Raw genomic sequence first — 13,256 nt, forward strand, 5'->3', positions numbered from 1 at the left:
GATAAGGAAATAAATTGCAGATGCACGTGTCATCAACACAAGATGGACTGCAAGCAAACTGCAAGGTATAGTGAAGCATAAACATGTCTGTGTATAAATGACAGAAGCAGCACAGTAATGTGGAACAGTTAAACAGCAAATAGCATAGGTACATAACAAAAGAAGGGATGAATATCACATACCCAAATATAGTGCCATGCTAACATAAGATGACAGGTGGCATACTCAAAGAAACTGATATGAATAGAATGTGTAAATGTGCAAGACTAATTAAAGCAAAGTCTTATATATGCAACTATGGCACATTATATGTAGGTGAAAGACACATACATACTTTAGCCATACAATGGGTGACTAATGTCTTTGTGATGTTAGGGGCATCCAATTCTACAACCTTATACTATACATAATGACAACTGGACAGATATGTTAATATCTCTTTTATACAGGCAAGGGATAATCATGTTAGAATATATGCCATAGGCACACTACAGTGGCATTTGCCAGAATACGTAGGCCACGTGATATGGTTACTACTTGTGCCATTCATATAATAACAACATGGAATTCCAAAAGACAATGGGGAATGGCAATCTACATCAGTAGCAACAGCAATGTGACAGGCTATGGACATTTTCATGCCAGTGGCATACATTATGATGGTAGAATAAAACTATGTGCTATATGTGACAGCTTCTCTTTACCCCAAACCAGCAATCAAGGAGCCTCAGTCCTCAACACTGACATCAGTGAGAGATGGTCACTAAGAACAGGAATGAATGTACACAGTATTTTAAATGCAGCTCTCTGCATCAAGCACAATTTCCCCAATAGCACACAGATAACCTGCTCCAGACCTGTTGCTGGACTCTCTGTCTCTCCAGATCCCAAACAAGACTCACTTTGGACCACTACATCCCATTTCCAAGTAGCTAACACACCCACACCTGGGTATTCGATTTTCAGACATACACACACACTCCTGAGAAAGGCTGGTACAGATTTACTAGCTGTACATCCTCTGCCCAAACTATAAGGTAACCTAGTTGCCACCAGTCAACCACTGTCAGGTCCTTACAAGGGTATCCAATTATACTGAATAAAATCAATAGTAACATAAACGGTAGAGTGTAACCAAAGCAACCAGGCTTTTCAGAATGGCCAAGGCATCACTAAAATAAGCACAGGTACTCTCAAGATTTTAAAAGTATTCTCTAAAAGACCAGCCAAAATGAAAGGTATAAAATACATAATAAATAATAAAACAGTAAACATGAGAATACTAAATATTTAAGTACAATAAGCATCAGAGTTTCAGTCACAGGAGAAATAAAAATAACACAGTTGGACAGATTCCAATAGATACAGAAAATTACTATTTAACTAATCTCACTGTATTCCATGACTGTCTAAAGATTAACTGTTCCTTAGCTAACTCTATTAATGCAGCAAGGCAAGATTAGATGCTGGGATGCTTACTTCCACAAGGCAAGGTGATGAGCTTCTAACAGACTGACCTGAACTCAACTAACTGACTACTGACTGTCATAGATTTTTATATCAGATTCCAAACAAAACAAAACAAGCTATAGTGAGAGTTCCATCCTCTCAGTGCTGGTTATAGAATGGCATTAAATTTGATCTCCCGACTCTGGTAGAATACACACCCAGAGATTTGCTAAGATCTGTTGCAGTATTTAAAATTTATAGAACAATTTCAAAAAGTTCTACTCTTCCCTTTCAGAATTCTTTGTTTAACCATAAACATTTAATCAGTTATAGTAACACTGTTGATACATTTTTATCACAAGCATCTGCACAAGTCAATGTGATAGTCAAATGAAACAAAATTACTTACAAAACTCCATTTAACTATGCTGGCATATGTTACACATGCACTGCACTATTCTCCCTGGCACAGATGATAATACCTCACATCATCACACTATAAACCACACAAGTTATCATTAACAATCACGCACAACAGCATAGTGCCAATAGGACCTCCTGACACAACAAGGTCACTATAAGAGCAAATACATTGATATGCCATCTACGTAAAAAAAGCTTATCAAAAACAAACATGACCAGGTTCTGCAAAATATGCACATATATCACCTCTATGAAAGTAGTTTCAGGTGAATGGCACTGCATTGGTGTGTGTGGAGTGCTATGAAATGTAAAATGTGTAATGTATCACAACTGTTAATGATGGAAAATTTCCATGTATGAACGTGAAAACTGTCAGCTTGATAAGAGTGTCACACATGCAGAATGCCACATGTGGCAAATGCATCTGTCACAGAAAAGGGCAGAATACATCTCCAGAAACATTATCATGGTGCATTACATGCAGTAGAGATATGCCACATACAGAGTGTAGGAATACCTGTCCACCGTACATAACACTGGCTGAAGGCATGTCAGCATCTGATGAGATTGTGACAACATGGTGATATTGGCAGTGCCATATTGTAACAACTGATATACATCAGCAATAGTACATAAAAGCCCATACAAAATTAACTGTGAAATGTGCATCACAAGGTACATCTTACAAGCACGACCACAGTATGGGATTCATGCACAAATGTGTGCCTATTAATGCAAACTTAGCCAAACAGGGACAGACCATGGTGGCAGTATTAAATGAATGAATCACACAGACTATACTTAGGGTCCTCACCATACACATCAGTAATTGCATCATGGATCTGGTCCCTCAAGTCATCTGGCTGGTATAGTGGAGGACATTGTTAATGTTGGCCTGCCAGAATGATATTATATGCTGGTCCAAGTCCCTCATTGTCATCATCCTGTTTTTTGGCCTAGTCTTCAGATTCTGACTCAGCAGGAAGTGGTTGTGCACATTGTCATCCTCTTCATTGGCTCAGTGGACTGGCACAGGTGCCACACTCTGAAACCTGACAATAATTGTACATTCTTTCATATTCCTGAAAGAGTCTCAGCAGGAAAAGAAAAGAAGACAGTAATACATACAATATATTTGACTCATACCTTATGTACAAAGTGTTACTTATGTGATGTATTAGTTACATGAGAATTAATCCATCAGTTCTATGTCTGTGCAAATCCACAATAAACCAAACCTTTACAATTTCAAAGATATCTGTTATTCAAGTCAGACTGTAGTGGGCAACAAATTTGGAATGAATCCATGTCATATGTAATACATTCACATAATGGGCTGAAGATGACAAGTGTTATAGTCATAGCCTTATGTACAACCATACAACATTTAAGTCACGTGCTAGTGTATTTGCTGCCAATAACAAACTTAGCTAAGAAATTGTGTCATTGATATTTGAAAAGTAACAGACCAGAGATATGAGACGTCTGCTTACATGTTAGAGAAGCATTTAAAATGGCCTGTAAAGGAGAACTCACTCGCACATACATATCTTAAACTGCCGGTATTTAAACCACATGGAAGGAGTAGCCATGGTGTAAATAATGCAACAACAAATATATGTACTAGTATAAAGTTATGCAATCATAAAAGAAAAATTATAGCTGCACATAGCACTGAGTATAACAGTAGTATAATAATAGTACACGTCAACAATTACAGTATATCAAATGTGCAACTGACAACAGCATACCTTACACATGATTAGTGTAATGACTGCCTACCTATTGTTATGGTCATGAAATGACATAATGCAAATGTAAAGGGCACATTACTGGATGGTAAGGAAAATGCCCAAATACACAAGAAAACCTTAAAATGTTTATGCATCACATACTGATGGGGGGCGTGTACGAAGCAATGACATCATCTCAACACATAAAAATGAATAAGCCATGGATGACCATCAATGCCTGAATGAGCCTAATAAAATGTTAAAAATGTAGCACACAGTATTACCATGTATCTCAGCACATAAATATTAATAAGCCATGGATGCACATCAATGCCTGAATGAGCCTAGTAAAAAAATTAAAACATAGCACACAGTATTACCGTTTACAATAAAACAAACAAAACATCAGTATAATAATAATTAACACATGCATGTTCAGAAATATATCACCCTACCAAATGTCTTTAAAGTACACATACACAGGAGTGTTACATATCTTCCACACAGCTAAAGTATTATTGTTACAGCATTACACTCTATGAAATTATGAGAAGCATTACATTCAAAAACGTGCAGGGCCAGATGAGCTCACTATAATGAGTGCCACACACATACATGTTGAGGTGTCATTACAACAGTAACACATAATCATAAAAGTGTAATATATGCAATGTCCACTACATGTAGAGATCACATAAGTCAAATATGTCATATTTAGAATATCATCATTTCTACATATGCAAGTCTGTAGCTGACAATCAAATGTAAATTATGTATGCAGTGCATTGTGGGTAACATATAACATCTCATTTGTGTCACAAATTGAATCAAATGGAAGGGTCATTTCTCTGCAGTATGTGACATATGTCAAGTTAAATGGTGGCATTGTCTTGCCTAGACCATGCTGTATTTACATAGCAGAAGTATAAACATTTTCTTGTCAATTGAAATGTTTTTCAATGAACCCAGAAATAGCACCCTGACACACATAGAAGCAATACTCAAAAGTTCATGCTCACATCTGTCCTGAAACTGCCTGAAATTAGGCAATTTACAGTACATACTTAAATACACAGTAAAGAATCCAAGAACCCTAGTAATAAATCAGAATGATTACCATATGGACCAGTAGGTAGAGATGATTTATATAAGCTACACACAGCATTACAACCCTACAAAAATCACCATTACGTTAAAACAGTAGATACCAATTCAACATATGTATAAACATGTTATGCAGACAATACAAATTATTAACTACTACATATACAAGTACCAAGTGTCTGCTACTAACACAGCTAAAATAATAAAAGTTATATATCACCAGCTGTATTGACAAATACAGCAAATATGTTCCAAAATCATTTATAAACACTAACCACTCTGGGAAAGTTTAACAATGTTGAATATCATTTTGATTTTGTCAACGAACAACCAATGACCTCTAAATAACCAATTAACATTAGAAGGAATTACACACATATTTTTCATAAAAAATGCTTAGCAAAAGGTATTCACAATATAGTAACACTTAAAATATATACCTCTTGGATGCATGATGGGAATCTTGTCATCTAATTTGCATGCATATAGGCTACCTGAATAACACTTGCATCCAGGAAATGCACACATGCTAGTTGTGCAGAGATAAGGATGAAGGTAATAACACATATCTCTCCCTGTGCTGATCCTCCAGCCTGTACATTTATTCAATGTACAAAGCTCTGTTTCATTCACATTTCTCAATACCTGCAGGAATAAAATGCAAAGAAAAGTTAAGTCCAAAGTGGTTGTGGTTTATGATGTCCAACAACATTTAATGTTAAGATGAGTCAGGTCTGTATTTACTCTTGGTAAATGTTTCTTTTGTAAAATTTTCTTCTCTCTGTAAACTTATGGAGTTTTTCTCCCCAGGACTCCACTGAAAATGGACACGTTGTCCAGTCGGACTATCCTGGCAAACAAATGTTAAATGAAATAAATCAACCTCATTTTCCAGCAGTGTTATACAATCCTAGGTCACAGTTAGCATAGACAGACATTTATATTTCAGTGCAACTGTATCACACACACTAGGAAAAATGACTAGACAATACCAGAAGCTAGATTCAAACCTATAGTTTTTACAGATGTTCATACCTAAATTCAGGCATCTGCATCCCTAGCTACTTGATCTTTGCTATGAATGAAGAACTTAACGGAAGTCAAATAACAATGATCTATGACTATGCAATTGAAACATGACAATGTGTCCCTGTCTAGACATTAATAATGATATACGAAGTGACTTCTGGATAGCATGTGAGACAGTCCTAATGTATTATCTGAAAAATAATATGATCTGCATTGGGCACATGGATCAATGTTATTGAACAAGTGTTGTGCTATATGCACATTAATGTTAAGGGGAATGGCCTTTACAAGCTTAACATGTATCCTCCAGGAATACATGCAATGTGTATATACTGTCAAACAGCAAACGGCATACAGCATGAAAAGGATAACTGTTGCATAACTGGACAATAAGAGGCACACTCATAATAGCAATGCAACCATTTATGTAGACTGCATAACAATTACTATATCAGGACTACTGATATTGAAATCTATTAACCCACCAGTTAGTTCGCGCAGGAATGGGCATGGCCTGTTTGATTGACAAGGTGGCGGGCAGAGTTTCAATATGCAAATACACCATGATTGACATGGAATCCATGCACACAATGAACTCCATCCTTGTCTAAATTATTACTTTCTCCTTTTTCAGGGGGGCATGCCCCCCCTGCACCCTCCTTGAGGGGGTGCTGCGCCCCCCAACCCCCCGCTGAACAAGTGTTGTGCAGCTGTGCTGGTACTGCAAATAATTTCAGCCATTAACAGTATCATTTAGAGAAACAGTTTTGTGGTGTGAACTCTGCCCAATTGACTGACTGAAATGTGATGTACAACAGGCATTTCAGTTTTATGCCCCTAGTAAAACATTTCTTTTTTGGTAGTGAATGTCTACAATAAAACAATGGGTTGCTTTCAGCACAGATGCTGAATATTAATTACATTGCAATGTGTCAGGCGGGGTTTGGGCAGGGCTTGTTACTTGCGCATCTGGTGGGTTAATACACTTCAATATCACCAGGACTACTGTCCAAATAACATACACACTATTATACAAAGTATGGGCAGAGACCTAAACATGCACTTCAAAACAATAAGGAAATAAGGTAAGCCAACAATGAAAAAAATAATGAAGTAGCAAGTGAAGAAACAAGCCTATTTCTCTAGTAAACACATAGCTGTGCATTACAAAATGTAAATGTCTGATGGGGGATTCAGACCCACAAAACAAATTAATCTATACTATAAACATTTACACAACCTCTCTTGCTAACCTTTCAAGTATGCCATACTCCATGAAGTACATGGTCAGATTTGCTGTAAGTGATGTGTGATTACAGCATACACTCAGTTGAAATGTACAGTTCACTGCAATGTTCCCAAAATGTCCCAGCTAGGCAACATATCAATTACAGTGACTAATAATTATGCAATATAAAATGTTGAGCATGCATTTATTTTGTTTTTAATACAAGCTGTAAAATGAGCACCAGGAAATATGTGGAAGTGTGTAAACGGCATGCAAATATCTAGAATTGCTGTGGATGATGAAGGAATGTGTAGTTATCTGTGGCATGGAAGATTCTTATAATACAAAACAGAGATTACCCAAATAGGTTACAAGTAAAACACATCTCTGAATTTGTAAAAAATAATTTCCTTCACAATAACTAAAAGACAACATTGGGGTTCAAACCCAAAGCAATTAATCATGTCGGGCTGCAGTTATTCAGAAAACCCCAAAGTAGTAAACCATCAGTTGTGCCACAGTGCTGTCTTTACACCCCCATATCTGAAGAATGTTCAGTCTTATTACTCCACTCAATCATATCAAATACATTATGACCTATATTTATATTATTTTCTCTGATTCACTCAAAAAGTACTGCATGCGGACACGTATTAATGAACATCTAGGACAAAACTACCAAAATGTGACTTTTATGATCATTGCAATGGAATAGCCCATCCATCAGTTTTAAGAAAGTACTTAGTATAGTACATTCTCAAAGAATTGTGGATAATGGCAAAATGTGTAGTCATCCACTGTCTTGGTGTTATAGGCATTAATGTACTCCAAAACTGAAATAAGTGTAAAGATTAATCCGTCAGTCAGTACACGACCTTGAAACATATTAATACGGATTTAAGAAAATTATAAGGCTTTGTTCACACATTTTGTGTATATTAATGAATTATTTATTTATTTATTACATTTGTTAACTGGGAAATAGTCCGACTGGGCTAGGAGCCCCTTTTCAGGGAGGCCCAGGGAGAAAAGCTCCAAAAACATGTGAATATTTAAAACACAAATACTTACATGAGAACAGACTAGAAAAATCATGGTATAAGACAAATAACATAATACACAAAATAGAATGTTAAGCAAGCAATTGTAGGTAGTACAGTTCTGAATATTGTAGAGTCCAGCAGTATGCAAATTTGGATACAGTGTACAAGCAGAGGTGCCAAATGTGACTTTGAGAGGTGGAAAGATGATTACCAAGATTTAATTGTAAAGATAAAGGAGAAGTTGTAGTAAGAGGATGAAAATCATGGGAATAAGAGGAGTTAGCCCTGGGGAAAGGCAGGAACAGAGTGAATGATTTGTTAGATAGTTATGTAGTTGTTGTTTGAACACATGAAGGTGAGGATCTTTTGTGATGGTTTGAGGGAGGGTATTCCAAAGTTTGGCAATCAATACACTGGAGTTTCAGGTTAAAACGTTTACTAGTGTACACCAGGAGGCAAAAAACGTACAAGTACAGAATTTTGTCTAACATGAAACAGGAAGTGTACAGATTTTATACTCTTTACATTCAAGTTGTGCCCACCTTACTGACGAGGTATGTCACAGGGCATCTACATCACTTTAGCTTACAGTCCTCTATTCATAAAAACTGCTGATGCTGTATATTTAAAAAAAATTTTCCTCTGGTAACAATACGGCCTTGCTATCCACCTGGTCAGACATAATGTCTTTCTGTAAAGTTACTTTTTCAAGGTTTCATATCAGTTTGAATACAATAGCAGATTCAGTCTTTTAATACACATCTTTATTCACTGTTACACTTTCCCACCAGCTGCATGCTATCTTAGTAACACATATACAAGGCCAAATCGTCCCAGCAGGAAAGAGCAGAAGATTTCATTATTTCACATATCTAATTTCCTGACCCAGCAGATAATCATTTGTGAAAAGCATAAACATTAAAACTTGCTAAGCTAGCATCTGCCAGGGTTGGAGGTCAGTTTGCTTTAAGCCACACTGCAGTTTCAAAACTACTTGCATTTACACATGAATTAATCCTTTCTGTTATATGATTAATAGAATAAAATGCATTATATACTACTTTGTTTTTAAACTAGTATTTCACATATATTCAAATACATATTTTCTAACATTTTCCCTCCTATTAATACTTTTTATTCTATTTTGAAGTATGTATAATATCATTTCATCTCCGAACCTCTCCCATTAAGGATTATCAGCTAGGTGAGTCATTCAATCTATACTTCAGAAAAAATGTCATCTGAGATCAATCTCAATATCTTGGTACAAAGTTTCAGTAACAGATACATCAATAAAATCTTTGATTAGTCTTTTCATGCAGGGAATTCCACAGCAAACACATGCTCCTATTAGAGGTATACCCACACAAATGGCAATCAGAATATTCATTAGGATGTAACCCCACCCCCCAAATAGATTCTGGAAAAAGTCCGTCAGTGGATTTGGGCCTGGTTCAGTCATGGCTGATACTTGCTGAATTACAGCTAGATTGTTGTTTATTTCATGCCTATTATCTGGTATGTACGCACATCATTCTTCTTTGATAAGCGCACAAGTACCACCTCTCGCTGCTAGGGTGAAGTCAAGAGCCATTCGATTTTGTAGCACAACAGTTCTCATTGCATTCAGTTCATCAGTCACCAGTTCTAGGGCAGAAAAAGTTGCATTACTCATTACTTCGAGAAGTTTCGACAACTTCCTCAGCTCCCAGATCGATTTGACTGCTCCATATGCTGGGAATATTCCTGCCCAATATATAACACTGTCACTCAAGTCCATATAAGTCAATTTACTTTTGTCTTTCATGCTATTATGGTCTTTCCGGCCAGCTTCGATTCTTCCAACTGGATTTACAGGTTTTTCAACTGGACCTTCAGGTTTTGGGGCTGCTTCTCTCATGTTTTGTATCTTACCCAAAGGTAATTCTGCAGTATGTCTTATTGCCGGAACCAGATAACCCAAAAAACAACTGCCAGACCAATTCTCAGGTAACCATTTATATGCTTTTTTTCCCCACAAATAAAATAACAGTTTTCTACTTTAGTACTAGTACGCATTAGCCCTGCATGAAACATTTTCTGATCTATAACTGACAATTGTTTAAACAAAACTGGATTCTTGCGAATGTTATTCATGGTTGTTTTCAATGAGTTCAAATATGAGTCATAATTAGTATTGCAAAAAGTATTGCCATTACTATTCTTAATATAACATCGGTAAGATATGGTTATATTACAATTGCTCCAGCCCACCTGGAGAGTATCATTTTTGTAAAAACATACATTTCCTTTTTGTGTGACAGGTAAAAATAAAGCTATTTTGTCCTGTGATTTCACAGTTCCTGTGTCAAAGAGTAAATTCTCCCAAGTCTCATTTATCCCCAAAGGGACAGTGGACATTATCAGTCCTCCATATGCTGTTGGTATAGCTGTACAAACCCAGCAATTTGAAATGTTCATAGTCTCTGCATATACATGCTTCATGGCTAGGTATGTGTTAAAATTTGGATGCCAGTCTATAGACGTTTCGTCACGCCTTCCCACTTTCACTTGTGTGGTTGAGTGTAGGAAAAACCACAACAAGAGGAAAATTGTCACAATTATAGTCAATAAATGTATACTCAGCAAAATGATTATGCAACATCTCTGGGGTTGATCTAAATTTCTATTTGCCTTGTTTTTGGCCATCTTGGTCCTGTTGTATATCAGTCACAAAGTTTTTATCAAGTTGAAAGTTCTTTACCGGATTGCAGTGTGTCAAATGAACCCAGGACATCCTCTCAGCCACTCTGACTGCAGTAGATGTTGCCAACAGTACCTGGTATGGTCCTTCCCACTTTGGACTCGCCCAATTCTTCCTTTTCATCTCTTTCAGCCGCACCCATGTTCCGGGATCCAAAACTGCTTCCACCGGGCTGGTCTGTTCCTTATCTGAAAAAGAGTTAAACTGCAAAACAGATTTATTTGTTAACAGTTTCCTCATATAACTAGCTAATGAACTGTCAGCCTCTTGCTCTGCAGGCATGAGAGCTTTCCACTGAGGCACATGATATGCTCTCCCAAAAATCATTTCAAAGGGAGTCAAACCCTTCACATTTGGAACTGTTCTCATACTCAGCAGTGCCAAAGGCAGACAGTGTATCCAATTCTTTTGGGTCTACTCAACTAACTTCCTTAGTTTATTCTTAAGGGTACCATTGTACCTTTCCACCAGTCCTGCTGACTGTGGGTGGTAGGCACAATGGTTCTTTAAGGAGATACCAAAAAATCTCCCAAGTTGTTGGATTGTCTGGTTCACAAAATGTGTGCCGTTGTCACTATAAATCCTTTCCGGAATGCCAAATCTAGGGATTACTTCTTTTATCAGGGCTTTTGCCACTGTTGCTGCATCCGGATTTTTGGTTGGAAAAACTTCTATCCATTTGGAAAACATATCTACAATAACTAAACAGTATTTCTTCCCTTCACACTTACTCAATTCTATGAAATCCATACAAATAGTATGGAACAGATACGGTGGTATAGGAAAACTTCCTTGCTTGGTTTTAAATGCCCCTTGTGCATGATGCTTGTTATAAGTATGACAAGCTGCACAAAATTTTTTTGTGTAGTTTGTGTATCCATATGTTTGGAATATTCGGTTTACTAACTGTACCATCCCCCCTGTTGAGACATGGCACTGCCCATGGCTCAACAAAGCTGCATATCTAAATAAATTAGACGGCAATATCGGTTTTCTCTCTTTGGAAATGTACAGTCCATTTTCAAGAATTGCACCTCGTTTTTCCCATTTTTATTTTTCTGCTTTTGTAGTAAGTGTCTGCATTGTTTTTAACATGTCTAAATCTAAAATCTCAGAGGGTTGTAATTCCTCATTTAAAAGTAAAGTTTCTGAGCCTGAGGCTGCTTGCTTTGCAGCTGCATCAGCTCGTGCATTAACTTTCAAAATGTTATCCTATTATTTTGTATGAGCTGCACATTTACAAATAGCTACTTTGGTAGGTAACTGAATAGATTCTAATAATTACAAAATAAATTGCGCGTGATTAATAGGTTTTCCACTAGATGTTATCATTCCTCTATTTTTCCATTGTTGCGCAAATACATGTACTGTAGAAAAAGCATACTGACTATCAGTATATATGTTTACACACTTGTCTTTTGCTAAAGTACATGCCCGTGTCAAAGCTATCAATTCTGCTGCTTGTGCAGATAAGTTATGTGGTAAGGGTTGGGCTTCTAGAATTTCAGTGTCTGTAACTACTGCATACCCTACTAGATTCTTTCCCGTAGGGCCCCTTCTGCATGAGCCGTCCACGTAATATGTCACCTCGGCATTATCCAAGGGCATATCTGTGAGATCTTGTCTAGGCAAAGCTAACTGTTCAATTTCCTGCAGGCAGCTGTGTGGTGTGCCATCCGCAGGAGTTGGATGTAATGTTGATGTATTTAATGTCGTACATTGTTCAATTGTCATATGAGGTTGGCTCAGCAGTATAGTCATACATGAAAGATGTCTAGCAGGAGAGAGATATGCTACTTTTTCTTGCAGTAAAATTATTGCAACTGCATGAGGCACTCTCAATGTGAGAGGGTGGAATAACACCACTGAGGCTGACGCCTGTACTGCCATTGCAGCTGCAACTACTGCCTGTACACAGTGAGGCAAAGATCGTGCCACTGGGTCTAACTGCGATGAATAGTAGGCCATGGGGCGTTGCTTATCCCCATGTTGTTGTATCAGTACTGACGACATATATCCTTGCTTGCAGTCTACTGTCTGAAAGAACCGTTTGTGATAATTTGGGAGTCCTAAAACTAATGAGGAAGCTATCAACTGCTTCAACCTGCAGAAAGCCGTTTCTGCTTCAGGTGTCCATTGTAAAATATCTTGTGCTGCCATTGGTGTCTTATATATCAAGTCAGTCAGTGGAGCAGATTCCAAAGCATAATTTGGTATCCAGCTCCGACAGAAATTAGTTGTACCCAAGAAAGACATCATTTCTTTCTTGGTTGCTGGTTTGGGTGCTTGCAAAATCGCTGTTTTTCTTTCCTCGTCTAATATTCTACCTTCGTTGGATATCACATATCCTCGGTATCTAACTTGTTTTTTTCCAAAGTTGTAACTTACTTTTATTTACTTTGTGTCCCTGTGTTGCTAAAAACTTCAGTAACGCTATAGTATCCTCCCTGCATTGTTGCTTGGTGGGGGCTGCTAGCAAGATGTCATCTACGTAAAGTAGAATC

The sequence above is a fragment of the Protopterus annectens genome, chromosome 2.part1 (genome assembly GCF_019279795.1).
Source record: "Protopterus annectens isolate FY-2018-M chromosome 2.part1, PAN1.0, whole genome shotgun sequence".
Lineage (NCBI taxonomy): Eukaryota > Metazoa > Chordata > Ceratodontiformes > Protopteridae > Protopterus > Protopterus annectens.